This window comes from Xenopus laevis, chromosome 1L (genome assembly GCF_017654675.1).
Source record: "Xenopus laevis strain J_2021 chromosome 1L, Xenopus_laevis_v10.1, whole genome shotgun sequence".
NCBI classification, from domain to species: domain Eukaryota; kingdom Metazoa; phylum Chordata; class Amphibia; order Anura; family Pipidae; genus Xenopus; species Xenopus laevis.
In genome coordinates, this window is record NC_054371.1 from 158,060,584 (window position 1) to 158,087,694 (window position 27,111).

Consider the following 27,111-nt stretch of genomic DNA (forward strand, 5'->3'; position numbering starts at 1 on the left):
CCCGCGGCCTGCCAGTTGAACAGCCGTGCTCTATGCCATTATACTAAAACGTTGTTTTATTTATATCCACTTTATATTTGAGTTGTTGAACATTTTAAAGGTCAACACACAGCTATTTTCTTTGTCATTGGGTTTCATACCTTCCAAAATTTAAAGAGTACCTCCACCCAAAAATTACATATAAGAAAATGTTATTCCAAGTAGCTTTCCAATATATAGTAATAAAAATGTACAATTGCTTTAAAGTTTTTTTTTTTAATTTACTGTAATTGCAATTAAAAACAGTGTCTGGCTGACTATGTACATTCTCTGCACCCCTGTTGGACAGTTGCTTAGAATTAGATTTTCGTTCATTATGAAAAAAATGGAGGGTCACAATAATGCCATTTCCTGCTAATTGGACATGGGACTCACGGGTGCTGCAAGGTTTACAGTACACAGGTCAAGAAGGCTGCAATTCTTTAAATGAAGGCCCATGTGACCTATTGTTCTTAGGGCTTGGTGTTGCTGACTGCCAGTGGAGGGGCTGGGATCTCTCTAGTTGGTTGTTTTCAACCCCCTCCTCTTGGCTCAAGGCAGGGTTTGACTGGGGGGCCCGGTGCCCACCGGGGCTGCTGCTTTGGGCCCCCGTGCCCCAGCGGCAAAAACACAATGACCTGGCCCTCTGCAGCCTCCCCCCTCACATACCTTTTTTTCCCAGTGTACCGGTGGCCCAGTCCGACCCTGGCTCAAGGCAGGTATAAGAGGGGAGGAGATTAAATCTTATAAAGTGAGGTGGGGAGGAGAGGGGCCAGATAACCATTTTGTTTTTTGGAGTTTTTTTCTAACCCTCCCAACCCCTAAAGCTTTACAGGTTCAGATCTTCAAGAGGACAGAGGTCACAAGCAGGAGGGGCTGAATGTACATCAGAACTTTAAGCAGCAGAATGCGGCAAGATATAAAAAGCACCAGAGAGCTTGGCTATGCCCAGGCTAGTAGGCTGTGATCATACGATCAGGTGGATGCTCTTAAAAATCACATGTGATGTCAACTTGGCTGCATTTGGTGGAAAGGACTTAATATTCTAAATGTTTAATAAATCTGTGGCCTCTGGTCCCTCTTATTTCCCACAAGTTTTGTTTTTAATTCTGGTTATTTCATTAGTAGGATTAATTAGTTAAATGGAAATATTTGTGTTGCAGTGACAACAGAAAAGGCTCATGTTTCCGGTGCTCTCTGCCACCTCCAGTTTTGAAGTCTAACAGTTTGTACTACAAGCATTATATGAGAAGAAAGGAAGAGATTACTCTAGCTTTCATTTAATAGCCCTGGGCCATTGCATGGAAAGAAGAACAGGAAATTAACAAATGTTATCACACATGTAGTAGAAAGTAGAAGGTATTAGAAAAATATGGATGAATGCAGGAATACTAGCAGGTCAGAGTATTATTTATCTTAGATACCATGGTACACTAAACTATTGTTCACTTTTTTTCAACAATGCAGCCTATCCTCCTCTTGGGATAACTGGGGTCTGGGAAATTTATAGAGGTAGTTACCAGAAAACGTTTCATTTTAGGTGGGTAATAAGACTTTGGACACTGTTCATTAGACTTGGGGACGAGTCACTTTTTTTTTAAAAAAAAAGAAGAGAATCACCCGCGTATCACTCTTCAGTATAATCTGTATTTCTTGAATATAATGGTATTTAATAGTATTTATTCCTATATAGAAATATTTATGGAAACATATCTTTATATTTTCATAGTCATATTGCTTAGTTGTATCCTTGACACTTTCAAATAGTAATCTGAAATATTATGGGACTGGTAGGAATGTTTTATTTATTTATCTAGCTAAGACTGTAGCCAGTCACCTCAATACAGAGTAAGTGTAAGTAAGAGAGATACAGTTGGCACATAACAGAGAAAGATAGTAAATGAGTTAAAGAGAGAGAAAGGGTGAAAGAAAGTGAGGCGTATGCTGTATTTCACACCTTGATTCTATTGCCAAGACCCCATGACAACAGGACTTCTACAAACCCTGGGATGGAAATGGGAAGGTTAAAATGTCAGCAGTCACTGATAATGCTGGGTGCGAGACAAAGTCTTTTCACCTGTGCTGTGTATCACCTCTTTTATTCTGTTCATCTGTGTGATACTCAGTCAAGAAGATTTTTATGTGTATAAAGAGAACGCCCTGCTGCTCTGCCAGTTTGGGTGCATGCTGTGAGCGAGGAATTCAGCCCTGGGCAATATCTGACATCAAACCAAACACTGCTCTTCAGAAGGAGGCCAATTTCACTGTTACTAACACAAGACCTGCAATGAATACATACAGGAGATGTTTCAGGTGCTAGGCACAAGGTAATTCATTTCCATTCTAGGGGAACACTTTTCTAGGGTTCATAAGATTACTAATGAGTGGGTGGTGGCACATGCAAAGGCATCTTATAGCAACCCATAAGTATGCATGGTCATAGAGATCACAATACATAAGTGATTTAGGGTATGCAATAAGGGAATAGTTATTATGCACACAACGGGGCCCATTTACTTAGCTTGAGTGAACGAAAAGAATAAAAAAAACTTTGAATGTTTTTTTTGGCTACTTCGACCTTCGACTATGACTTCGAATCGAATGATTCGAAGTAAAAATCGTTTGACTATTCGACCATTCGATAGTCAAAGTACTGTCTCTTTAAAAAAAACTTCGACCCCCTAGTTCGCCACTTAAAACCTACCGAAGTCGATGTTAGCCTATGGGGAAGGTCCCCATAGGCTTTGCAATCTTTTTTGGTCTTAGAAAAATTGTTCGATCGATGGATTAAAATCCTTCGAATCGAACAATTTGCAGTAAATCCTTCTAATCGAAGTCGAAGGATTTAACTTTGACAGTCTAATATCGAGGGTTAATTAACCCTCGATAATCGACCATAAGTAAATTTGCCCCCAAGTGTAACAATTTGTGGGCTCATTAAAACTTTGTCTAAGCCATTTATTAGCCATTATTACCCCTTTACTTATACCAGCATTGTATAATTCAGTGTCTCAGTGCTGTGATACTGGAGTTGAGAACACACATAGTATGCAAAACAGTATGCTAACCTCCTCTCCCCTAATTTTGCTATTAGTCTAACTATTATCATATGTTTGAGGCCTACAACTATGAATTTATAAGAAAGTCTTCGAGCCACACTCAGTCTTCTATGATTACATGTATCATCTGACTCTTTCTCCTTTTTCTACCCCTGCATCAAATGTTCCTATTTCTGTTCTTTGCTTTCTTTTCCTTCTCTTCCAATCTCTTTCAGTCAGTCAGTGTTTTTGTGCTTAATTTCCCTGATACAATTTGCTCCCCCCTTGCAAACCTGTCAGGCCTGCTCTTCCCCACTTATCCAGCTCATGAATATTAACCAGCAGCTGCTGTCACACGCGATAAAACTCCCCAATCCTCAGCAAATATGTCCTAATCTCTTCAATTTGGGGGTGCAAATATTCCTTGCGTGTCCTGTTTGCTGCCTAGATAAAGAATGCACCTCCCATAATCCTTCACTGCGGATTCAAGAGGTGGAGGAACACAGGGAGACATAGGAAGGGAAGATTAGCTGCTTCCACTACAGCCTCACAGACTGTGACCAGCTAATTGTATGTTTTTCTATTTATCATGCAGCTTTTGCATGGCAAGGAGGAAATAAAACTACATAGCAAATTAAAAAGTGTCCATTCTTTCCATTTGGAACAAGGGGAAATTTGTACTGTATGTTACGAATTGGAAACAGAGCTGCACTATTTCATATCATATGATATCTGGCCACTTTGAGGTTGTGTTAGGGAAAAGGTAAGGGCCTGACAATGCTTTAAGATAGGATCAAATAATGAATGCTAGGGCCAAAGGCTGCTTCATGGTGCTGGAAGTTGCAGTACATCAACAGCTAAAGGAATTATCTTGGGCAAATGTATTTGTGCCCCAATATTTCTAATCTAGCAAATTAGCTGTTGGTGCTGTTGAACCAAAACTGTTCAAAAAAGTAATAACCAGGCGCAAGAATGTGCATTACTTGTACAGGTATGGGACCTATTATCCAGAATGCTCGGGACCTTGGACTTTCTGGATAACAGATCTTTCTGTAATTTGGATCTTCATATCTTAAATCTAATTGAAAATCATGAAAATAATAAATAAACCCAATGGGCTGGTTCTGCTTTCAGTACGGATTCATTATATATTAGTTTGGATCACATACAAGGTACTGTTTTGATATTACAGAGAAAAAGGAAATCATTTTTAAAAATTTGGATTATTTGGATAAAATGGAGTTTACGGGAGGCGGCCATTCCATCATTCGGAACTTTCTGGATAACGGGTTTCCGGATAACGGATCTCATACCTGTACTAGATCACAAGCTGACCTGGGAATTCATAGGATGTTGTTCCATGCACTGCTACCTAGCAATTTGATCAAGCCATTCATGTCCATAGTTAACTTAAATTACTATGGCAAGATAATTGGTCAGATATCAGCTTGTGGGTTGTCACTTGGCAGCATATGTTTGTCTGCTGCATATGTTTATTTTCACACAGTTGGACATGCATCTACATTATTAATCTTTTTTTGTATTTAACATTTTTCTGCTTCCTGTTAGTTACTAGCTGTTTCCTACTCATGTCATTACCAGCAGTCACAATATCATTCAGCTTCTTTTATTACAGATCTACCCCCATAAACTCTCAAATCTTGTTGTGACCAGCCAGTGGCATGTATAGACAGGATAAAGGTGTTAAATTATTTGCACCAGCAGTGTATGGATTCAAATGAGCTATAAAATATAGTGCAAAAGCTGTTCATGTATTAACACCTACCAACCCATCAGTGATTATCTAGTCTTGTGTAATATGAACAAGGAAATACCCGATCTGAGGGTGTATAGCCCAATTTTAATAGGTGCAGGTGCAGCAGGGAATGGATACTTTGTACTATAATATTAATTAGGATGTAGATATGAAAAGTAAATTGTATTATCGGGAAGAATCATGTAAAAATCCCCCTATACGACTTTTTAAGAAGATCATTAGCAAGAATGTCCAAAATGCCATTGTAAAAAAGAAAACTGTATCGGATAAGTAATATTCATTTATAATTTTGTTTTAAACATACAGAAATGGTTTATTTGTGTGCTTGCAAACAACGTACAACGCAGAGGTGAATTGCAAATAGCTGTCTCATGCTGGAATCGGCCAATTAGTCCCGGTGAAATCTGTAAGTGACTCACAGCATGAGTTTGGTTGTTGCAGGAGCCAGGAAAAAATGTTAGGTTGAGTTACTCACATAGAAATCATTACATATACAAACAAAAAACTGACATTCATTGCACGTATTTTTATTATAACGACAGTTTCCCTGATTATTCTCCACCAATGAAAATAATAATGAGTTGAGCAACTCACAAATAATGAAACATCTAAACAACTGTAAGAAAAATATTAAAGATTTTTGTTAAAAACAATTTACCAAAACACTCAATACAGTTATTTTCTCATAATGACAGTTCCTTGTTTGGGATTGGAGTTGAAGCGCTTGATACTATGTAGATAGCCGCATTCTAACCAGTTTGAGATTGGTCATTACCACCAGGAGACCAGCTGCAAATTGTTTGATATCTGGTAAGCTTATTGTAAGACACTGGTCATCACTAGAACTGACCAGAAAAGTGAACCCTAAGGGTAGGGCCAGATGATTGTGGAAGCATTGTCTCTGCTCGTGTGCAGATAGACGTGGTGGATCTCAGCGCAGAAATGCGTCATTTTTCTTTATGTGCTGAAATACACCCTGCCTTCAGAAGACAAGGGGAGCAGAAGGGCAATCATCAGCATTGTCTGGCCCTAGCCTAAATGTTCCCTGATTGGTCACTCAAATACTTAAATGAATAACTTCAGTGGCGTAACTAGTTGTTGCTGGGCCCCATAGCAAATTCAATTTAGGGCCCCAAAATGTTTATAAGTTGGCCTATTTTACCAAGATATATTAAAATTGCTAATTAATTAGGGTCTCACTAGGCCCCCTACACTCCTGGGCCCCCCTGCAACCGCAGGGTCTGCTTCCTCTATAGTTACGCCCCTGAATAACTTCTTCTAGTCTCATGCCAATAACATACTGTCAGACAATGTAGCATGCAGTTTAGAGCTGATTATCACATATGGGCAGATATTTTAGCCAATTTGATGTCAACCAGACTTTGACTACATGTGGCTGTGTTTGGGTCTGAACGAGCCATGGTTCTGACTGTAACTTGCTCTGTATAAACAGATTTCATGGGGACATGTCAATAAGTCGGTCTGGCTGATTATCTCACTGGGGTATCTAAGTATTTCTAAATTATAGATTAATTCTGCCATTGGATCAAATGAATGGATCTGTCTGCCTGTGGCCAATTTAGCCAGTACTAAAAGGCTGCCTTTGAGACCCCTGAATGACTTTCTTAATTGTATTATATATTTCTAGACAAAATTATAAGATGCTCATTAAAAGCAGCAATGCAGCAAAGAAGGGTGTTGTTTATCTATGGTACTGTAACACTGCAAACTATTCTATGCAGGAATGAATAATCAAATACATTTATTTTACCACTGGTATTTAAATATCTTAGAATATTTCATGTTCCAATGCATTGTAACAGACAATAAGCATTGGCACGATCATCTATCTAAAGTTCCTGCTCTCAAGATTTCTATAAGTCTGGACTTCTGTTTCTGGGCTCCTTCCTTTACCTGCAAATGATATCACAAACAAATTAGGAACATGTAGAAGGAAATTATTGGTTATAAGGTACCTTAGGATAAATAGGCTCACGTTCCACTAATTCTGCAAGGCCCAGCCATGCTGTATATGCAGTATTTCTCCTAAACTGTCTTGCCAAAAGTACAGGAAAGAGCTCCATACAGCCAAGGTTGTCATATCCATGAAAATTCCCACTTAGCAATGCTCCATTTGCCCTGAAAATAAATGCTTAAATCATAGCCCGCATTAGTAATCCCCCCCAAAACCCACAAGGGATTTTCCTACAGGTGCCAGATGTTTCCAGCTCAGAGAAGAGGAAATCATGAAGTAACAGTTTTACTGGAAGATTTCCCACTCATTTTGTGCTACAGATTAAAGCTACCTCCCAACCAGCTAAAGGCAGTCACTCTATTCCATAATGTTCCTGCTTGTTGTTTTCAATTTCTTAAGGACCTAGTTTATGATACTGTATTGTAAATTATTGTGATCATGCTCACTCATGGTTTTTATTGTATAAGCAGTTGTATGTAATGTTCTGTGTGCCTTAAATGTGCCACGCCTAAGCATACCCACCATGGGTATTGGCTCGCATACAAACATTGCTTATTAATCATGCTGTGTAAAAAGTGCAGTGAAGCATTGCCCAGAGCAACCAATCAGCAATTAGATTTTAACATTTTGAAAACAAAACCAAAGATCTGATTGGTTGCTCTGGGCAACATCACCAGTAATGTTTTACTCCACTTTTTACATAGCATGAAAAATAGACCACATATATATGTGTCAATAAGATCTACTGTTGACCTTCTATACTTCTGTACTCACCCCAACAGCCGCAGGGACTGCTGTCCCTATTGGTTTCTTGTTTTGTGTCGTTTTTCATGTTGCGATGCCTGAATATGCTCCCAACTTGGATATTACAATGCTCCATGCCTGAGTGTGCGCCCCTGGGGGAAGGGGGGTTATTGAATAAAACATTTCTAAGTGAATACTACATATTCTATGTTAGATATTGCTTGCTGATTTCTTTAGAACATTCAACATGTGTAATACACGTCATTCATTGCATGTGCTGTAGTGTCTCTTTATAATGTTTATAAAGCTAAGTGAATTGTGTTTTATCTGTGAGTGGGACTGGAATTGGTTGTCTCACACTAAGTCAATGTAACTGTTATGATCACTGTCCCTGTCAAGATCATTGGTTTTCAATATTGGTTCTTCTGGCTCATGAGCACTTAAGCCAAACAATGTGAAATAACTTGACTGTCAGAAAGAGTCATCTGCAGGCAGCAGAGCTCAAACTTATCAGTCTGATTCAGATCAGATAATTTAAGGGGAGTTATCTTACTCGGTAGATCATATTTCGCAAGACAACAAAAAGGATGTGCCATTTCAAATATAAATCCAGAAAGTTCGAAATTATCTGAAGGCCATCTGCCATAGACTCAATTTTAAGGAAATACTTCTAATTTTTAAAATTATTTTAAATTTTTTTCTCTGTAATTAGAAAAGAGTACCTTGTACTTGGTAACTAAGGGGCACAAATCCCTAATAGTGGCAAAATAATACTTTTTGGTTTATTTAATGTTTAAATGATTTTTAGCAGACACTGTATACTGGTCCAAGTTATGGAAAGATATGTTACCCAGAAAACTCCAGGCCCCATGCATTCTGGACCACAGATCCCAAACCTGAATATACAGTATGGCTATAGGAATTGGTAATATTCTGTTTAACATTCAGACAGGCTTTATATATGTAATCTGCTTAAAGCTGCAGCCCTGTTTATGGCCAGAGTGTTAAAGGTATCCTGTCATCGGAAAACGTGTTTTTTTCAAAACGCAGTTAATAGTGCTACTCCAGCAGAATTTTGCACTGAAATCCATTTCTCAAAAGAGCAAACAGATTTTTTTATATTCAATTTTGAAATCTGACATGGGGCTAGACATTTTGTCAATTTCCCAGCTGCCCCTGGTCATGTGACTTGTGCCTGCACTTTAGGTGAGAAATGCTTTCTGGCAGGCTGCTGTTTTTCCTTCTCAATGTAACTGAATGTGTCTCAGTGAGACATGGGTTTTACTATTGAGTGTTGTTCTTAGATCTACCAGGCAGCTGTTATCTTGTGTTAGGGAGCTGTTATCTGGTTACCTTCCCATTTTTCTTTTGTTTGGCTGCTGGAGGGAAAAGGGAGGGGGTGATATCACTCCAACTTGCAGTACGGCAGTAAAGAGTGATTGAAGTTTATCAGAGCACAAGTCACATGACTTGGGGCAGCTGGGAAATTGACAATATGTCTGGCCCCATGTCAGATTTCAAAATTGAATATAAAAAAATCTGTTTGCTCCTTTGAGAAATGGATTTTCAGTGCATTCTGCTGGAGCAGCACTATTAACTGATTCATTTTGAAAAAAAATTTTTTTTCCCATGACAGTATCCCTTTAAGGATTGACATATTATACAATTATGCAATATGTAACAATGCTACATAAGGATTAGTCCAGGAACTTTCTTGCTTATCAGATCTAGTCCTCAAAGAAAGAGGGATGGACCCTTGGAAGAATCATCATGAAATCCTAAGGCATCTGTAATGGATTCCTGTGATAGCTGCATGCAGGCAGCATCCCAACTTTTTCAGCAGCCTAAACAAACGACTGTAAGCTCTAGTGGCTAAAATCCGCCGCCCCCCCCCCCCCCAAAAAAAAAAAAAAAGCTTCAGCCCATGAGATTGGGTCCTAATTTTTTTTCATGATTTTTATACAGGAATTGTATCCCAAGAAAGTATAGTGGGTACTAGGACTAAAGCGTAAGCCAATGATATTGGGTGCAGGGGATGATGTTGGCATGATTACATATATGTTTTTTTTTATCCCTAAAGCTGGCATTTAAGTCTGGCCCATCCTGGGGAGTACAAAAACCTGCAATGTATGAAAAGGAGTACTATAAAAATAGGCCATGCTTGGTTCATGGTAAATAGACTTAGACTTTAATACATCTGGGGGATAGAAGAATGATGTGGTTTGATGTGTTTTTTTGTGTTTTTTTAGTTTAATTATGTAACAATTACAGAAAAGAACAAATAGAGGAGTTGACAGCTGACAACAGTTTATATCAGTACATTCATGCCATATTTGTAGCAGGTCTATCCAGTGGCCCCTGGATTCCTTCAGTATTCACCCTGTAATATATATATATATATATATCAGTTTCTAGACCTCTATTTGCTTTCCATCAGGCAACAGTCGGAAGTGTAGGCCTCCACTAGGAAAATGAGCAGAGCACAAGAGCTTTTATTAGGTAACAAGTCATAAATTATATACAATAACTAGACCTTTGGGCAGAGAACACTGGGTAACCCCAATTCACCAGCAAGAGAGTACGTCTTGCCCATACCTCTGGGGGGGGGAGCAGGTGACATGTATAAAAGTTCCATTATAAACCCCACATCTCAGGCATTTGTGGAGAGGGTCTTTTCTCCATCCAGAACAGTTTTTGAGGGGTGATATAGATCTGATGCCTAGTACTAAAAAGAATAATGTGTATTGGGGTACATTTGTGTACCCTCATTTTTAAAAAGCGGTGTAAAGCCATATGTGCTTTTTGTCTGCAGTAGTGCAAGAGAATTACTTTCACTACTGCCTACTGATATTAATTCTGTTAACTGGGCATATATATTATGGAAATGTAATGGGTGTGAGAACAGCACAAAAGATGTGCCACGCTTGGGGAAACATTTAGAACTTCTGTGTGCAGTATGTCGTCTGCTCTGAATCTCTGCTAAAGCCATAACATCCAATACATTATGGTGCTTGATTATGTATTCTGCTAGCATAAACATGTCTCCATGAAGTGGGAATACTAGACTGGAATTTGGAACTTTTAGGGGGTGGTTTTATGAGTGTGGTGATGTATTTTAGGCAGCAGTATGCACTATGAATGGTGTAAAAGCTATAGGTATTACAGAACATATAAAAGTTATGCGAGAGAAAGCACAGGTAAGGACAGTATGGTTTATCTGCATGTATGAAAATATATAATGTGCGGTATAAGATTAGCTGCATAAATGTACTCTTGGAAGAATGTGCTTTCTAGCACTGAACAAGTTAATGAAATAGTAGGGAGTATGGGGGGTCAGGGTGACAGGAGGAGATGGACAGTGGGAGGGGGCAGGTTGGTTTGGAAGGAATGACATCTCCTGCCTATAATAAACACTCCTTGTTTTTATTGCCACTGTGATTTTCCCAGTTCCATGCTGCCCCCTAATCATTCCGGTGAGAGACAGTGTCACATCCACACTCTGTGCCAGTAATTGGAGAGAGCTCTGTGAATGAGAAGAGCATGAGGGCCTGCTCCTGACAGACATCGGGGTGCCAGGAAAACAGCTGCTTCTGAAACCTTCCCCACTTGCTTCCACAGCACTCGGTGCCATGCTGCATGCACTACAACACTGCTTTACAACACTGCTCAAAGGGGAATTAAGGAAACAACAAATGGAAAGTGAATGAGAAATATGAATGATGGAGAGAGGCAGTGAAGAGAGGAAAAGGAAAGATGAGTGAGAAATAGAAGGGGGGTATTTGCTATGATCTATAGCTGTGCTGTCCAACTGCCGGCCCATGGGCCACATCCGACCCACAACCTTCCCTTGTGTGGCCCTCCACATGAAAGCTTGGCAGCTGTGACTGTCTTTAAAAAGTATCAGTATTGATATTAACTGGCCCCTGCATTGTTTACACCTCAAATTCAGACTGCGATCCCCCCTACATTGTTCACACCTCTATTGTTCACACCCATAAAGCCCTGTACTGTTCTCACCCAGACCCGACTCAAAGTGCCCACATTATTCACCTGTTCACACCTCATACAAACTGCCAGAGATGCACCAGCATTGTGTAACTGTATGTAGCACAGTATAAACTGTTCATCTTAGAGTCCTTATAGGTTTCCCCGTATTCTGCTTTATTCTGCCTGTGTGTCATATTCTGCCTTCCCTATGCTCCCTATGTGTGCCATACTCTGGCTGCCCTATGCTCCCTGTGTGTACCATACTCTGCCTGCCCTATGCTCCCTGTGTGTACCATACTCTGCCTGCCCTATGCTCCCTGTGTGTGCCATACTGTGCCTGCCCTATGCTCCCTGTGTGTGCCATTCTCTGCCTGCCCTATGCTCCCTGTGTGTGCCATACTCTGCTTGCCCTATGCTCCCTGTGTGTGCCATACTGTGCCTGCCCTATGCTCCATGTGTGTGCCATATTCTGCATGTGGAACATGTGATCCTGGTAGGCGTTTCTTCTGAGGGTTTGTTAGCATTTGGAAAATTGTTGTTAGGAGCCCCTAAAGTGTTTAATCATGTGCTGTGGGTAGCTGTGCTCTCCACAGGGGAGGAGGCATATGGATTTAAGCGTATTTCTTAATATGACATAAACATATCAGTGATGGTGATTTCCCTGCAGTGAGCACCAACCATTTTGCTTTTTTTGCGTGCTACCACAATTAATTTCTTGTGATAATGTCGGTGTGGTTTAAAAAAGGGGAGTGGTAAACACCGACTTCCATTATCGGCTCTCCACCATGTAGGCCAGAAAAATTCCAGGCAGTACCACAATGCAAACGATCTTACAATATGAACAATTAGAGAAGTACTGTTATTAAATTAGAAAAAGGGAGATATTCCACATGAACACTAAGGATCCAGATATACCGTATACAATAAATAAAATAGGCCATACATTCAGAGGTCAATTAACAAGAGAAGTGTGTTGATCTGCCTGTTTAGCCCCAAAGGTTAGCCTAAATACTGTACTGAACTCACACAAAGTTCTGTATTTAGAAGGTACTATAGTAGACTAACTACTATGTCCAAAAAAAGAGGCCTATTTCACATGGTTCTTCTCACAATGTAATGCATTTTTTTTATATTTGTTTTTATATGGAGCAAAAGTTAATTTTGGGGCATTCTTAGCATTACTGCGGCATATAATATTGGAGGCGTCTTGAAGTTTACACTTGGTCATTAGGTTTGTGCTCTGAACCTTGAGACTCAATTACATTAATCAGTAGAACTGGTAAATTGGCACAAGGTACAAGGATAATTGGGTGAAAGCATTTTCCAATAGCAGTTTAATGCCTGCAAACTTGCTTGTATTTTTGCCCCTAATGGTTACGCTCGCATTATTAAATTCCTTACACACACTCTAATTTTGCAGGGGCAGTGTATTTCTGACACATAATCTTGAACAGGCCCTTGTGCCCCTTCCCCAGCAATTTCATTAAATCAGATCTCATGAAGTCAGAGACTCAATTAACAGTGTTATAGTAGCTTACAGGGTCACAAACAAGTAGCCATTAACAGTCAGCCTCTGTGCTTTTCTAAGAAAAAGGTTTTTCACATGCACAGTTTTTGCATTATAGTACAATTATTAAATTTGTTTAAAAAGAGACAACATACTTCATAGTGCTGTCCATAAGGGTACATAATTACTGACAAACTGATACATATGAATATAAATATCTGAATGCAACAAAACTCAGGGATCGTCCTCTCATTCATATGATCACAGGCACTTTTGGTTAAAAAATGGGGCCCCACAGGCTCCTCTGAAGTCCCATTACTACTGAGATACTGCAAGCATATGCATCGCACGGTAGCCCAAAGTTGCCTTGCGACAGAGTAAAAAGACTCTGAACAACCTTGCAAATTCAAAAGTTGTTAATGCATAAATATCTGCTACCAAACACATGTAAATGAAGCACAACTCTTAGACAAACCAGTGGATAAGGAAGGTTTCTGTTCAGACATCGGGGCTTTAATTTCAGGCACAGGCCACATATTCATGGAATATCCTTTAATGAAAGGTTATTGTGTTTATTAAAAAGGAGATTTGAAGCGTTTTGTAGGCCTCCCCACTGTCATCCTGCCAATAAAACGGTACACAAAAATTGCTTGTTTTAACACAGCCGGATCAAATATTCCTGTCCTAGCTATTTTAGAATGCGGCAAGCAGTAAAGTAGCAAAGAGCTGGCTCAGAATAAAAATCATTTTCGAGGAAGTAAATTAGCAGGAAATGTAAAGCAGCAATATCACAGACTCACCTTCATGTAAACCTTGCCTTATCTACTGGTGTATCAGCTTAATAAATGTTTTTCAAGATGGCTGCTTAGCCTGTGTAATTGTTGTGATTCACTTTGAAGGAATACCCTTAAATAAACAAAATAGTGATTGTAGTACTGCATAATATACACAATGTAGTCCTAAATGTATATCTATAGCAAAATTGTGGCCTAAAATCGGAAATTTGATGTATGGTTTACATAGAGGCAGCAAATGAAAGCATCAAGTAGTAGAACATAAAATGACTCCTTTACAACTGCAGCCATAGTGGATGCAGTCATTTGGCACCATTCATTAAGGGTACTTACATCCATGACGTTCCTTGCACTTCCCTATAGTTGCACTCAGCACCAGGGTGTCCATCCTACCTCTTGTTCTGAAATGCTCACTTATTGATGAAGGAGAACCCTGGAGCTACAGCCCCCGTCAAGCTGATGGTAATTCCAGGGGTGCAGCACAGCTACTTATTTAACATGTTTCTCTAAAAAGTACTCCACAGGCCATGCACTTTGTATGGGCCTTTGATGGATTCATTCGTCCTTTCACTGATACATCTGCCACTTGTCTAATATGATGCAGTTTCTGGAAGCACAAGGCGTCTATTGAAAGGCAACTGATGCACTCACCATCTTTGCATAAAAATGTTCATTGCCATCTACCTCTAATTTTATATTTAGGACATTTCAGGCCAACTTCTCTTTGGCTTTACTCTCTGGAGGATGATTGATAACATCATGGAGCCTGAAAGGAGGCCTCAGTAAAGGAGATGTTTTTATGAACCGCTACCTTTCAATTTATTTGAAGAATTGTATTGTGAACAGTGTGTGAATCAGCTTGAATGTTCTTTCCTCAATACTACAGGCCCAGAATGTATTCCATATAATGTGTGCTTTGCTGGAGAGCTGCAGGAGGCCTTCTAAAAATAGCATTACAATCACATACAAATGTACTGCATTTATATACACAGGTAGGTGGTAGGTCAACCTTTGTGGCAAGGCTGTCTGTAGCTAGATATATCCCAATGCCTATAAAGCAAATCTCTGTTTTACCTGACACTACATTAACAGGTGTCATCTAAACCCATTTCATTAGAATGCTAATGATGCACTTTGGGCATTTTGAAAGTTTTTTTTATGTTACAATATAGAGCAAAGGTTCCCACACTGTGAGGCTGCTCTCCCAGAAGTAGCCTGGAACAATGACAGAGGGTGCTCAGCCTGATGGACCATAGATATAATGCCTATTTCCTCTCCTAGATAGCCCTGAAAGTGCCATGGGTAGCAAGGATGAAAAAGATTTTAGACCAATTTCAGACCAATGTTTGTCCAATTTTGTGCACGACCATAAAGTACTGTATGTAGCAGGGTACCTTGTTCTTGGTTACAACAGTTACAGTAGGGAGAAATAGTAGAATCCATGTTATGGAGTTTGATTTTAGTGTAGTAAGTCTATGAATAATGTATACAGTAGCTGGATCCTTCTATACTTACAATTCGTGGACACCATAAATGCCTATGTCTGTAAGATAAACCAAGTCAGTTCCATGTATTTTAGGATGAACTTGTATTACTGAGACACCAGTGCAATAATAACAGTGGCTAATGTTAATGTATCAATAGTAATTTTATGAGTCTGTAGAGGGCTGAGCTAATGCTGCTGTCTACCAGCCACTGAGTACTTTGGACTGAAGAGTGGCAAAGGTGATCAGGACGTTACAGCCCCCGTTACCTTCCCATGGATTTCCTACTGTTGGTGTTGGGAGGGGGGGTCTTTGAAATGTTTTTACAAAGCCTAAACATGACATTAAGGGGCACATTTATTTAGCTCGAGTGAAGGATTAAAAGGAAAAAAACTTTGAATTTCAAAATTTTTTTTTGGCTACTTTGACCATTTAATTGCCTACTTTGAACTTCAACTATGACTTCAACTTCGAATCGAACGATTCAAACTAAAAATCGTTCGACTATTCTACCATTCAGTAGTCGAAGTACTGAAGGCCCCCATAGACTTTCCTAGCAATTTGTGATTGAAGGAAAATCGTTCGATTGATGGATTAAAATCCTTCGAATCGTTAGATTCGAAGGATTTAATCGTTCGATCGGACGATTTTCCCTTCGATCGTTCGATCGAAGTTGAAGGATTTAACTTCGATGGTCGAATATCGAGGGTTAATTAACCCTCGATATTCGACCCATAGTAAATGTGCCCCCAAATATGCCATAAAAAATATTGTAATACCGCTTGTTGTAAAGCATATACACACACTACATGTGGAAATCCCCCATAAAATTTCACTATTTGCAGCAGCTCTGCCAGGACAAATTATTGTACATATAATTAAGTAAATGCCTGTAGATTACTGGTACACATTGACCAGTAGCTTAAATAAGTCCCCCACAGTGCCCAGTTGCATGGATAGAAGGCCCTGAAGTTCCTTTGCATGGTGGCCCCAAAACTCTATCTGATGTTGGCATATAAATGTAACATATTGTAAAATAGTTCTCAGTTATTTAGTTATTGCAAGATTATTGTTTGAATTATTACATGGATAATGATGTTATGTCATTTCAAAATCCTGTTTCTAATACCCTTTGTTCAGTCTGCATTCTTTGCTGTGGTTTTTTAGTGTTAACAATACAAGCGACAACATGCAATCATTTGCTTCGTTACATGCAACAATGTTTCTACATGAACTGAAAATAAGGCTAAATAGAAGCTGGGGAAACATCATGTCAGTAGTTTGTGAGAAACATGAATAAGTGCAAATGTATATGGAGGATAGAACACATCATGGGTCATTTAAATATATGCCTGGTCAATATATGCAAGTAAAAATACCTGATCTTTAAAAATGCTTGACATACAGGTATGGGACCTGTTATCCAGAATGCTTGGGACCCATTATATCATAAAAGCTTGGGGCAATGTAGGGAAACTCCATGTTTTAAGGCTACTTAAAAAAGCAAAGCAACAGATTGTTTTACCCCAGCATGGATTTATGATAGCTTTGTTATCAATAAGTACAAGGTGGCTTAGTATTACAAGGAAAAAACTAATTAGTCAAATTATTGTTGAAATAGCACTCTATGAGGAATGACATTGTGGAAAGAAAAAGAACTTAATCTGTTTTACTGAGGGGTAAAGATGGTGGGCTTACATGTAAGTGCAAAAAAGAGTTTTGCTCACAAAATCAGGAGCAGTGTTTAGACGTTAGGGCGCTATGCAAAGGGAACATTGATCACCACAAAAATAATATTTGCATACTATTCCTCAATACCCTAGCCTAGAGTTTCAAGGCTATTGTTTCACATCCACTGACTGAAATATGAAATCATATTACATTCATAAGCTTAGGTGTACCCTTATAACCTTCCCAGGTTAGCAAACCCTAGAGGTAACTGGGTTATAAAGAATTACACCATCAGCCATTGAGCAGTCAAGAGGTGACAGTCCCAACAGATTTATCACCCCTCTACTTTACCCCATCAGGGTATGCGTCCCATTGATCTATTTCACCCTCGCTCCTCTACCTCCCCCCCCTTAAGTTGGAGGGATTTCTCAGCTCAAAACACTCCCCAGGCAGAAATGATGAAGATGGATGTGTGATTGATTTCTGCATCCTCTGTCTGTGCCCTTCTGGCAGAAAATTAAAAGGCTATTAGTTAAAGGGGGGAGATCCCCTCAGGTGAGGCCCCACCACAGCCTGACCATTTATCTCTGTGAATAGCCTCCTATTATAGCAGAGCAGGAGGGGACCCAGGGGACAGGAGAGGGGGGTTTGGAGACACAAAGGCATGCAGAAGGCTGTGGCAGCAGCAGGACCGTCTCCCATGGATAGCGAGTGTATGATTGAGGGAGGGAGTGATGAAAGACAGAATGGAAAATAAAGGGGGGAAGGAAAGGGTAAAATACACGTGGAATCGCAAGAACAGTACAAATTGAAATAAAAGTGTTAAAAATATGACGCAGCCTAGAGATGTGTTAAAAATTAATAGAAACAAAATGTAAGAGGGTGTAAACTGAAATTAGTATATAATTCTAGTTATTTTTCCTGCCAGAAGGACTGGGATAGAAAGGGTTACGGATTTGGAAAGTCATAGCATAAAGGGGTCCAGCAGAAAGGAGGCCAGTTATTGAAAGGGTTAATGAACGGACACATGGCCTTAAGCCACAGTTTAGTTTGTTGTACATGCAGCCAGTGCTGAGAGGTAGTGGGGCGGGTGAGAGAGGAGGATCAGGCTGGGACCATGTGTTGCTAGCCCTGAAGATAATGTTCCATTTATGATGCGTGCTATTGAGCAGAAGTGTGCTGCCTCAGCCAGCCCTGGGCTCAGACAGGGGGTGGGTAAATGATACTGTTCAAGGGTTTTGACCTCCTTATGCTTTGAGAAAGGACAAGTTCTGGCTTCAGTCCTAAAGCCCTTTCCTGGCTTCCATCAGCACCACTTGGGTGTCTCAATCCCAGTCTGTTCTCCTCCTTCACAATTACTGTTTTTCTCTTGTTCTCTTCAGCATCTCAATTGTACCCTTCTATAGACCTCTGTTCCCATCTCTCTAACAAAAGGAAAAAAACTAATTCTATCCTCATTTCTCTTTTTCATAACCTTTTCAGGCAGTTTTCTCTCTTCCCCTATCTCTTGCCTCCCATCTCACATTGCTCCTTCCATTCCATCTCTCTGCATTTGCCTGACTTGCACAATTCCGAATATTGCCAGCAAAATTATTTAAAGCCCAACACAACAATTTAGAACATTTCCTATATGTTCTGTTTGAGATTTTTTAATACTTCAAGCATCAACCTGCCAGTCTTATCATGAGAGGATTCTGGGATCTGTAGTCTCACAGCCGCTGGATCTATAATTGTTGCACATCACTGCATTAGTTATCAGGAAAGACATCGTCAGAAAGTGTAAATACCTGTGTGCAAGTGATAGTACCTACTTTTTGACAATGTGGAATTAGACGGTATAATGTGGCCCCAGGCAACCTGATTCGAGCTGTTAAATCTAAAGCTTTCTTAGCAAGCAGTGTTGGACAGACTGAGTTACCTGTTGGCAGTAAACACTGCATATAAAGGTCTAGGCACATACAGTATACTGTATGTAGTTCACAAATTGTAAAAAACATAGCACTGATAGGGTTGTCACCTGGCCGGTATTTTACCAGTCTGGCTGGTAAAAATTATGGTTGATCCCAATGTTATTAATAGGGAAAAATGATAAATGTATAGGATTTTTTTCCGGAAAAGGTGGAAACCCTAAGCACTGTTCATCTCAAAATAGATTTACTTTATATTGTAACAGAAAACTAATATATCTCAATAAAGAGATATTTACAAATTAGCAAATGGTTTTCATATTTATTTGTCTTTTACAGTACAGTAGAACCCCTAGATCTAGTGAGAGGCCTAGCCTGAGTAATAGCACACTATAGGGGTGTGAGAGGACACTACATGTTTCTAGTGCAGCTCTTTATCAAGATTTATTATATCCCGATACTGGAAAAAGCCAGAATCCAAAAATCTGCCATCTCAGACCTTTCAGGGTCCTGTATAAGTCAATGGGAGAGGCACCAATCTCAATTTGAAGTTATTGTGGTTTGTGCTGAGTTCAGGCCGAAAATCAGAAAAAATTGTGGTTTTTGGGCAAAAACCTGAAAAAATCGAGAAATTCTGGAAAAAAAGTCAGAAAAAATCGGATGCTTGTTTTTATCTGGTATTTTCCCGATCCGATGAATGCAAATTTTTTTAAAATAATAAATAAGGTCAAATTGGGAATGGGAGTTTGTTTGTGTTTTTTTAAATAAAATTCAGGGTTAAGCAAATAACCCCCCAACTACCTGAGCAATCACAACACTGAAGCAGAATACACATCAGATCGACAAAAAACACGATGTCTGAACAAAAAAGCCAATAATCTAGATCCTCATTGTCTCACCTCAAATCTCCACTGACACAACAATGGGAAAAAGCTCCAAAAGTGCCTGTTACTCAGGATTCTGGCCAGGAACCAAAGCTCACTTCCCATAAAAACTCACTTCATTCCCTATGGCTCCAGCTACATTGGTGAACAGCTCCAAATACTGGTTCTCCATAATGTTGCACTACCACCATGATTTTCCATTGTATTCCTCCTAGACCAACAGATCTATTCCTCTTTCACCAGCACCCACAACCGCCAACAACCAGACAAAATGAAGGAGAAGTTTATCTCCCGCTGCAGCCATGGTATGCCACTTAAAAAACCCAACCCATGGGCATGATTCTACATGCAAAGTTAAGCTTCCCTAACAAACATTGTACCTGCTTCAGATGTAGCTTGCAATAAGACCTTGTCAAGAAGTTCTCAATGCACCTCCTCCAGCTTATCACTCAGTAAGCAACACACCAACACCTCTGTGTTTATCCTATATAAATATATATATCCACACAATGAAACAGCACTCACATGATTTATACACAGGACGAAAACTTACATTTTTGCACTAATAAATAACTTTGAACGATTCTATAAGTCCTGTAAGTGCCAATTAATTGTGTGGATGTGCTAGCTCAAATACAACATGGCACCCAGGCATAATATTTTTTGTTGTATGCCCTCTTGACTATGGTATATATATATATATAGAGAGAGAGAGAGAGAGAGAGAGAGAGAGAGAGAGAGAGAGAGAGAGACAGAGAGAGAGAGAGAGACAGAGAGAGAGAGAGAGAGAGAGAGAGAGAGAGAGAGAGACTGTCTCTTCTCTGCTCCTGACATTTCAGATGGAAAGAGTCACTGCCCACTGCTCACTAACTGAAAGCTAAAACATACTGTAAAAAATGGAATTCTTTCCTTTATTTAAATTAAAATTAAATACACAAAATCAAAACCAATTTTGTCCCATTGCCTGGTACATTATGCAATTATTTTTAAGATGTACGTGTATGTGACCTATTATACAGAATGCTCGGAACCTGGATAAGGGATCTTTCCATAATTTGGTTCTTATACCTTAATTAAAAATCATTTAAGCACAAGGTACTGTTTTATTATTAAAGAGAAAAAGGAAATCATTTTTTTAAAATGTGGATTATTTGAATAAAATTGAGTCTGAGGGGCAAATTCATTAAAGCACGGATCGACTACACTAGCGCAAATTCACCAGCGTGACGTAATTTTGTTACTTCGCCTATTTACTAACGGGTGCTAGCGTAAATTCGCTAGCGAGGTGGACCTACTCTAGCTCTACTTCGCACCCTTACGCAAAGCGAAGTTGCGCTATGGCGAAGGGACGTAACTATGCTAATTCACTAACTTGCGCATTTTACTGAACGTTACCTCTTGCGCCAGACTGGCCTTTGCCACCTGAGATCAGGTGAAGTGCAATAGAGTAGATAGGGCTTGCTTCAAAAAAAGTTGAAATTTTTTCCAAGTCCCAAAAAACGCTGGTGTCTTACTTTTTTATGGGTGATAGGCTGAAAAAGATCGTACATTCCCCCCTACATTTCCTAACATACAGTACCTAAACTATACAGTGGGCACATGTATAGGGCAAAATAACAACTCTATTTTATATTATGAAGCTTTCCCAGGCTTGTGTAGTGTAATGTATTTGCTGCTACATATCCGTCCATTGTACTTTAACTTGGCGCCGTATGTAAATTAGACATCGTTAGCATAACTTTGCTTTGCTTGACGAATTAACGCTAGCGCAACTTCGCTACCTTTCGCGCAACTTTGGATTTTAGTGAATTAGCGGAGCCCTGGCGAAGTGCGGCGAAGCCAACACTTGCGCAACTTTGGAGGAAAGTAAATTTGCCCCTAAGGGAGAAGGTCTTTTTGTAATTCTGAGTTTTTTGTATAACGGGTTTTTGAATAACGAATCCCATACCTGTACAATATAGGTTCAACAAACTGATTGGTATTTTTATGTGCAATGCGTATGTGTAGAATCCAAACAGACCTGTAATAACCCCTTTTATAAAAGGCATAGTCTCAAGAACTGGCGTATATCACACTCCATGGGTGTTTAGTGTGATAATTTTTCGGTAAATTTCAGTCTCTTTCTCCCATTACAGTTCAAATACATATAGTGGCATGAGATCTTAAAAATGGGTAATGAGGAAACATGCCATTGATACATTAGAATTCCCCATAATATGACATGAATTATGGAAATTCCTTTGAATTGAATTACTTCTGCTAAAAAATATAATAGAATTCAGATTCAGATTTTTGAAGAAGTCTTAAATCGAAAATTCTTCTCACAAATTATTTATACTTTGTCTTTTTTGGCTTTTAAACTGGCTGCTCGGATTGCCGTTTCCAGTAACCAGGCAGGTGTTTGGAACACAGACTGAAAAAGAAAAATGGTAAAGTAATAGACATTTATAATAACATACATCTCAGCAGAGAGCAGTTTAAATTCTATTTTGGAGAAAAGCAGAACTGAATTGCGAATAAAACACACACACGCAAACAGACCAGCTACAATATTGTTGCTTTCCCTTCACTTCAACTGTCTTGGGCCATTTTCTCAGTATGGGCTTAAGACCTCATATTTTTCAATGCCATGTTATTAGAATGAATGCGTTAGTGAAGATATCCAACATGCAATATATTGGTGCACCCTGGTTTCATTATTGTGTTAGAATATGATAGAACTATTTTATGTTGTAGAACAACTTGTCTTACATTGGAGGTTACTGCTATGGGATTGTATGGTGAAACTACAAAAACAAATTCGCTTTACAAGAAGGTGATTAAAAAAATAGATGTGAGGAGCCACTTGCACTTAGGGGAATATTTATAATGCTGTGTAAAAAACAGTTGGATAATACACCACACATCTCCAGGATTCGCAAAGACGGAGTACTTTTTTTACAAGTTTTTTTCTTAGAGTGACTTCTGGCGGAAGCAATGTAAAATAATGGCAGCAAATCTGGCATTAGTATGGTGTAAAATTACACACACCTTGACACATGCTCCATTTATTTTACACAGCTCTTTACATCGTTTTTTTTTTTTTTTTTTACAATTTTTTTCCACGCATCATAATCAATATGCCCCTTCAAATCCACTAGAGGAACTCACACCATTTATTGTGGCCGTCAGTATGTGACAAAGGCAGAGTGAAGCTCCAAGACATTCATGGTGTACTTGTGGTCACAATAAAAGGGGTGAGCTCAAGGGGTTGTTCACCTTCCAACACTTTTTTTATGTTCAGTTGTTTTCAGGTAGTTCACCAGAAATAAATTCTTTTTCCAATCAATTTCTATGTTCTACGTGTTACTGTTTTTTTTAATATTGAAATGTAAAGTGTCATTTTTCACCTTGTAAAACAGCTCTGGGTGGTTGGGTCGCCGACCCTGTAAACTGTCCTAAATCGATACATTTAGTTGATACATTTCGTATCTTTTTCCCTGCTGAGCAGAATCTCTAGGTTTCATTACAGGCAGCTGTTAGAATTGATACAATAGTTGCTAATACTCCAGAGATGCTGCTGAGAAATGTATCAATTAATTGTAACAGCAGAGAATCTGCACCTGAATCACTGAGCTGCCAGACTCGAACACCAGAGAGAGGAACATTACATTTTTAAAGTTAGATTTTGGAAAAAACGGAAAAAAAAATAATTGATGGAAACATTTAAAAAAAAGTCTTTATTTCTGGTAAAAAAACGGAAAACAATTGAACTGGAAAATGTGTTTGGAAAGTGAACAACCCCTTTTAAGTGTATGTAGCTCCTTGCATCTGTTTTTGAATTTGTGTGGGACAGATGCTTTTGGGCAGGGAGTCAACTAATATATTCCTGCCTAAACTGTTGGCGGTGCAGTGCTACTTATACAGTGGTCAGGGTTCTAAAATGAAAAAATAAAGAACATTTTCATCTAAGCATTTCAACAAAAGAGAGAGGCAGCTGTATGTATTGTCTTATCTGAGATCTGGCTAGCAGCAGTCATAGTAGTACTTTCTTGTACCGCATTTTTCTCTTGCGATTGGGTTCAATGCTACACCCTCTTCTTGATCTGCTACTTCTATTTATTTTAGTTCCATCCACCATCTGTTCTTCTTATGTTGTTTTATTTCAAATGCCCCATTGACAGAGGACAGATGATAAAATGTAGTGTTATATGCATGTATCATGCTTGCTCCCTGGTGTAAATGCTGCAGATCTTGCTCTAATTTAGGGTAATGTTATAAGTTTTGACGTCTGCATATGTCTTTCTGAACTTACTCTGAAAAGTCTTGGCAGCAAAATACAGATCATATCCCATTATAATCATTGAGAGCAACCCATGTTTACAGGCACATTGGAACTATCATCTTTAGAAAACCCAAACAAGAGTGTTTAAGCAATAAACCTGCCTTGGACCATGCTTACTGACTACCACAGCTGATCAGTAGCAAATGGATGATAATTCTATCTGTATTATTACAAAACGCACGGCATAAATATGCAAGCATCACTCACTTTAGTACTGACAGTTGTATATGTTGATTTCTGTGCATTTGTTTTATATGCATTTATATTTTTAATAAAAAGTTAACAAAGAATCTGTGTTCTACTTTTTAAGTCAACTACAAGAGGTCCTCTGCACTCAACCCATTATCAATATATTTAAGACAGAGACATTTTGTGCATACTGCTACTGAAAAATGCCTTACCCTTTAAAAAACACAGGGATTGTTTGTCCATATATTGCAATATATTTAAGCTGGCCAACTACGTCAAAGTCATCCCATATCTGGCCAGTCCTACGCTTAATTTTCATCTGATTCATTAAGAATTCAATTGCTTCATTATACATTTTACAAAGGGACTAAGTTTTACCTGCAACTTACTAGCTGCTTTCAAAGTAAAACTCCCAAACTTGGCTGCCCTTTTATTAGACACCAGTGGGATCACCTGACTATAGCTGGGAAGGGTGGGAGCTACAACATGGAGCTGGTCACTGCTCCTGTATAACTATAACAAACAAGGGAAAGTTGTGCTCATCACTATTTTTTAAAACCATTAGGCGGGGGTGCAATGAGGGTGTGACCACAAAATACATATAGTCAACTACAAGAGGTCCTCTGCACTCAACCCAGTGCAGAGGACCTCTTGTTGTTGACTATATGTATTTTGTGGTCACACCCTCATTGCACCCCCGCCTAATGGTTTTTAAAAAATAGTGATGAGCACAACTTTCATTTCCTCTAACATGCACTCCCATGCACGTATCCACTGATCAACTGGCTGCATAGCTATCAGTGGGCAAATACAATGTGTGACTTGCCTATACAAGTGAGCTGAATATCAGAAAAACTTGCAAATGAATGGTATGCACTTCAATCACAACACTTCTGCATATTCATTGCTCTACAAGTTCTATAGGGCCTCTGTGAAAACACTTCCATAAATGTAATAAGGTTTTACCACTTACTGAATAATCTGTTATTACTATGTAAAGGAACTATCATATAATATGAATTGCATATATAAAGAGCCATTGATAACATTTCCAAATTCATAACATACTGTAGTAACATAGTTTCATTGACAACCACCATCTATACAAGTTTTCCTTAGCTTATCAGCTTATTTGAGATAAGGTTTTTACCATGGACAACTGACTGTAAGTGAAGAATACATTTTAAATACGCATCCTATTTATTTTCTTTATATTGAGCATAAGTTTCTCTACGTGTAGGTATGTATTTCACCTTTATTTTATATACTGAACTTATTGCACCAGCCTAAAGTTTCAGCTTGTCAATAGCAGCAATGATCCAGGACTTCAAACTTGTCACAAGGGGTCACCATCTTGGAAAGTGTCTGCGACACTCACATGCTCAGTGGGCTCTGAGCAGCTGTTGAGAAGCAAAGCTTAGGGGTCGTCGCAAATAAACCAGCAGAAAATGAGGTTTGTCTGTAATATAAGCTGATGCTACAGGGCTGATTATTAAATTCTGATGCTAATTGTACTGGTTTCTGTGCTGCCATGTAGTAATTATCTGTATTAATTACTAATCAGCCTTATATTGTGACATTTCTATTCTATGTGTACTGTATATTGCAAGTGACATCAGCACAGAGTATGTGCAGAGAATTGTCAGAAAAGAATATGGGGACCTACTTTTGCATCTTTGGTGACACACATCTTCCCTGCTAAAGGGGTTGCCTTTGGCTGATACAGAAGCACAAAACATAATGTACAACATTTCTACCTACTTCTTTAGTTAGGCATTAGTTCCCCTTTAAGTCGGAAGAGTCACCTAGGGCAAGCACATTATTAGGGTCCTCAGAAACAATAGTGGAAAAGGAAATGGGGTCAGATATATCAGTAGGTCAGGGCTGTAAAGAACAACATAAAGAAAACTCTGAGGCAGGGCAAGCAGCAAGATTCTCAAGTTCAGTAAAGCAGTCCTGGAGAACAGGCAGTAAAAAGGCACACCAGGAAAACTGAATAATTAAAAATCCTACATCAAAAAGACATAGCACAGCCGTGAATAGTGATGGGCGAATTTGCGCAATTCGCCGACGACTAATAAATTCGCAAATGGCCAGCGTCTGTTTTTTTTTACTTCAGCGTCCATTTTTTTACGCTGGCGTCAAAAAAACAGACGCCAGCACGGGTCTAAAATTTTTCACCGTTTCGCGAATTTCACGGTTAACTTCGCAAATTCACCGATCACTAGCCGTGAACACTCTTGGATCTATGAGTAGGCCTGAGCAATTCTGGTCGCAGTTATGTAAAGGGTAAGTAGAGCCAAATTAGTGTTTTTATTATCGGCAGTACACCCTTAATGCTGAATAGACTGGAACAAAGTTGTGGCAGGCTGATGAACATTTTCCATAATTTACTTTTGGAATGCATGCGATGATTGCTGTCCAACTTGACAGAACTGCAATGAGATGTACCCAACAGCTTTATGATTAACAAACAACACAATGCAGATGGTCTTCATTTTGCATTTTTAATTGTTTAACTTTTTTTCTGCAGTTATCTAGATACCTTAAAAGAGCAATACAATGCTATGCACAATGAACATGCAACCAGGTACCTAATAGCAGTATTAAGCATGAATAGACAAGGTTCTCTGTAGCAGAATGAGTCCCTGGGCCCCAGCAAGTGCAAATGTTTTTCGGAAAATGAAGATAGCATGTAAGCTAGACGCAGTAGGGGAAGCTGTCACAGGATTGCTATTCCCTTTACCCTTTGCTACTGATATATAACTTTTTCATAGAATCCAGTGTAAATGTAGGTGCCTTCAAAAGTCGT